The sequence below is a fragment of the Spodoptera frugiperda genome, chromosome 25, assembly GCF_023101765.2.
Source record: "Spodoptera frugiperda isolate SF20-4 chromosome 25, AGI-APGP_CSIRO_Sfru_2.0, whole genome shotgun sequence".
NCBI lineage: Eukaryota > Metazoa > Arthropoda > Insecta > Lepidoptera > Noctuidae > Spodoptera > Spodoptera frugiperda.
The window spans coordinates 6,824,469-6,829,640 of NC_064236.1; positions in this window are offsets into that span (position 1 = coordinate 6,824,469).

A 5,172-nucleotide genomic window follows, 5' to 3' on the forward strand; every position below is an offset into this window, starting at 1 on the left:
TCTACCACGAAATCTATCACTACAACATGCTCCCACTAATCCTGCACTTCTTATTAAATAGCCAGAAAAGTAATTATGTCACAAATTTCTCAACTACACTCTGGTCTATAACTTTAGAACTTTGAAAATCCTATCACATTCTCATATCTTGCGCTGTTCATACCTTGAATAAACTGAACTATTAAGAAAATATGCACACAAGTTATACGAAGTTCGCTACAGAATCTTAACTGTACATAATTATACATTATAGCACTGAAACCTGGAGGACAAACTTGCTAATTTAGCGTCTATATTCAACTAGAGTCGAGAGAGAGAGTCGAGAATGTGGCGCGACTTCACCCAACATTCAATAGTTAGGTTCCAAATTTGTTTACATTGCTTTTATACTTGAGTAATGTTATAATATCTCTTAGTTATAGTTACTATGTTAGTCCTTACTATATTCTCTGTTAGTCTGCGTGACAGCATAATATTGGTCTTCATCAGAAGGGTTTGCTATCTCCAGATTCATATATGTACATACAACTTAATCCTACCTAAATAACATACATATAACAAGCATTCTCGTGCACCATTTAAGCGACCGGTAGTTCATATTCATGATTATACCTATATATAATATATTACATTACATCATATAGGTATATGCAAGTATATTACATCCAATAACAGGAATATTATTGCGACCAGTGATCGAAAATCAAACCCTCTAATTACTCTAATTAACTAAACCAGCTACCAAACTCATCATTATTTCACAACTGTGCAAATAATAAATTAATTTCTCTGACATTTAATTATCTAAATACCAGTACCTGTTAAGTAAAGTTTGTATTCAATACAAATTCAACGTTAAATCGAACCTTACGTACTCGTAGTATGAAATGAATAATAAAAAAAAAATGAAATGTAGGTAACTTGTAACTATTATAAGAGGTGATGAATAATTATGCTATTTATTTATTCATACAACGAAGGTACCGTTTATATGCTTTTAAATATAACAAGATCGCTGTAGGTGTACATACTAAGCTGCTTATCGTTTTCAAAGAAACACTCCTAACAAAGAAGTAACGCCTTTCAGGAATATATTGTGCTAAAATAAGATATTATTATGGAGAAGAAACGTATTGAAGTAATATTAAATAGAGGCATACTTTGTACAAAATACCCACATAAGATTTAGTATTAGATATCAGAAACAATAGTTGGATGGTCTTTGAATACTTTCTTATTTTTTGTTTGAAATAAGAGATAAAAGAGCAGACGGGTCACCTGATGGTAAGCGATTAGCGCGGTCTATGGACACTCACAACGCCGCAATAAATACTGATAATACAATACTTGCTGTATCTATACTTTTGTCACGGGCTTTCAGATTTGAAGTAGTGTCTGGAGTGAGCTTATAGTCTATTTATTGGATTTGGCTGGAAATGTTTAGTAGGTACGTTTGTACCTAAAATTTCTGTCTCTCGGTCTCTATCTCTCTCTCGTATTAAAAAGTCGTGGATCAGACGAAACAGAGAAGTAAAGGAGGTAATTTCCAACAAAAAATCTTTCTACAGCATGTCCATAACTTCATTGCGCGAAAAGATATGAATAATGTTGGTACTTATTATCAATAAAACTGCTAAGTATTTTTACATTATAAATAACTGATTATTTTAGGCGCTACCTTACGTTAGGTAACTTTTAGATAAGAGATGGTTAAGTTGATAAACACCACAGATAAGTACTATATAAAAAATATAAAGCAAAGTATACACATATAAGTCATCAGTCATATATTTGTATGGTTAAAACAAAAGTGATTTTAGATTTTATAGTTTTGCAATCAATCACAAACATTGCCTCAAGTTAAATATCTTATAACTGCCTACTTAAAAGAATCCAATAACACTGCCAGACATTTTTATGCATTTACCTCTTTAATACTCCCTCAGCATCATAATGTTACGGTACGACGGCGGCGATTTTTTTAACGTTTTTCTTTCTTTGAACACCAAACAGAAAAGTCCCCTTTTCCGTCCGTGTTTTCACGTCAAAGCTTGCTAATTAGATTGGGCATATTATTCAAAAGGCAAGTACGTTTTATCGACCTGAAAACATAGGCTTCGAGCATTGAAAACGCTGTCGAAAGACGAGACGGCTGCCAGCTGTTTATTTAAATACGAAGGGGCTCAGTAAAAGAGAAATGCAAAAGTCCGGAGGGTAGCTATTACTTGTCCATGTTGAAATAAAAAACTGACATTCAATAAATATTTTCACTCTTTCATTTATATTTTAATGGTCTTGTTAAATGGTATTACTGTGACTGCGACTTTGCGTTGGCGCTGTAAAGGTTACTATTTGTCGATCTTTTACTTGTTAAAATGCAATAATTGTGTATAAGTATGTATAATGCAAACCATTTATCAGAAATACTCATATTTGACTCAAACAAAAACTAAACAAACATTGTTTAATGTACATCAAACAATATAGACTAATGCCGTTGATGTAAAAGTATCTAAACCATTTATAGAACTGTTAGAAAATGTTGGACAAACTATACCTGGTTTTGGGAACTCGCCTATAGAATTCCAAACCAGGAAGTGAAAACTAAAATTCGTCAAACTAATGTGGTTTCCTGGCTGTAGTGCCTGAGGCTAAATACGGGAATTCAATTAGCGTCCATGTCCACCTCATAGCCGTAACTTCATCAGTTACGCCGATGGGTACTAAACTAATTTGCGGCGTAAAAATGGAGAACACTAATACCGTTATTGGTTTCTGGTGTGTCGTGAATATTTTCCAAACTTTTCAGTGTGACGCAAAACTGGTGTAGCACCCCTTTTTTGGATGAAGGGCAGACGAATCACCTTATGTTATATCGCCGCCATAGACGCCCGAAGGGTTACAGACTTTTGTAGGTGTGATGTGGGTGGATTAAGTCTTTTATAACAGATTTATGTACCTATAGTTCTAACTATGTACAACAATCTGTGCCTTTTAAAAAAAATAACAAAGATAACCTGTACCTTTTTAAAAAAGAAGAAAATATTTTGTATAGTCTTTTTACGAAGTAAATATAGGTAGTTTTAAGGAGCTTAGAAAAGATTTTAGAGAGTCGATGAACTCTTGAAGACACTGACCACTCATGTTCATAAACGTACATAGCTCGTTAGTGGAAAAACGATAACAGAAAATATTGACAAACATTTTTAATCAAACAGTTAGTCCGTACCTACCCTGTTACATTTGTGAAAAGGGTATGAGATAGAAAAGAGTAATTCATGCCGTATCGTAAAGCACATTGGAAATGGAGTATTATTCGAGAAACAATAAGGCAGACGCGGCGGCATTGAAATCGGCTGCCAAGTGACGGGGCATTGTATTACGATCATTTGTCTATACCTGTTTCTGCCCTGTGCGTACCCTGATCCTGAACTAACAATCCTTGAAATTAGACGCCATATTGCTTATCTGCTATGGAGTATTCATTCAAACGAGTGGCCGTATGTTCATTGAACTACAATGTTTCTATCTGAACACAAACCGGATACATTTTCGATTTAACCAATACTTTTTTTGTCAAAACGATAACTATGTAGTTCTTCTCCGTTCCGTTTTATTTTTGCACTCCTTTTTAACTAATCTCTCGCTAATTCGCGCGCGCTATAATTCTGTGCTCACGTCACAAAAAGGGATAAAAAGTCGCACGTGTTCTTGTAATTATAGATACGTTCACTACTATGACATCATCCTCATAATCATCGAAATTTAATGTACATAATGTAATAATAATGTACTAATTATGGAGAGTATACTCCATTCGTATGCCTAACTTTTGTTAGAAATGCTATTTGCAACAGAATTTCTGACTAGAATTCAATAACAATTTGCCAAAGCCCGGGAGCGTCCACTTCCCATTAGCAAATAACGTTATTTGTCACTCTGATCCTCATTGGGTCTGACGGGGCTAGCTCAAATACTGGGAGTGCTACAGCCACTACCACTATCCCAAATGCAATATTTCCCAATTCTGTTGTTTGTAAAACGGATTTCGTAATAGGTGAAATGGATACGGCAGGTACTCGTACGTCCTCCATTTCTATAGGATTGGAAAGGAACGAGTAAACGGATCTGACGGGACAGACGAACACCCGCAATACCGGAGAAGTTACAAGTACGTTGCCGAGCAACACGCCTCGCACATTGTTCACTATACCGGTAATAGAGTTTACTTTGCACGCGGCTTCGTATCGTGAAATTGGAGTATTTTGTGTATATTTGTAGCTGTATCTTAATTTTGAGATAGGAGAAAAATCAGTGCTAATTCAGGATGAAAAGAAACTCATTCAGTTTCCGTTAGTGCAGATTTGCAGCCGCAATAGCAAATGGCTTTTAAAGGTCAAGACGCAAGCTTGATTGAATTATCGGTAGAGTAAGATTGGATTTCTTCTCTTATCGACTGACAGTTACTAAAACGATTTAATCTTGGACTTTAACCATTATATTAGACAGCTGAGTTGGTTAGTTGAACGAATTAGCTCTCTGACCTACTGATGCGTGCTAAGTGAATTCAACAAGTAGGTCGCAAGATAAAGAGTTTCTTTGATGATTTAAAGGATAACTTTGCAGAACATTGTCGACCAAACTCCGACAAAATGTTGTGTAAATACAAAATTACTGAACACTTAGCTACTGAAAGGGATGCCATATTTTTTGCTTTGAATGTTAATAAAGATGAATCGAAAATGAACACTTTGTTCAAACTCGTTGTGGCTGGAATGCGAAAAATACGATTTCGATTGGATCAATCGGAAATAAAATTTATGCGCAAACCGATAAGTTTGTTTTTACGATCTGATGAAAGACGTAAAATATTGGATGCGCACATCTGAAACAAAAGCCTAACATAACAAATACCTGACGCTAGATGAGATATACATCTATCAAACACATTATGAACTAAAACTGTTTATATATAGCTTTTATACACAGCAAGGAACTTCTATTTACCTACGTAATGCGTCATAAATACATGTTGATTATTTATACTATTTGTAATTTGAGTATTTATAGACATCGGTCCGAATGCCTTTTATAGAACCATTGCAGCATTTGTTCACACTGTATATTTGGAATCTGTGGACAATATAAGTGCCAAACGTGTGAGCTGCATTA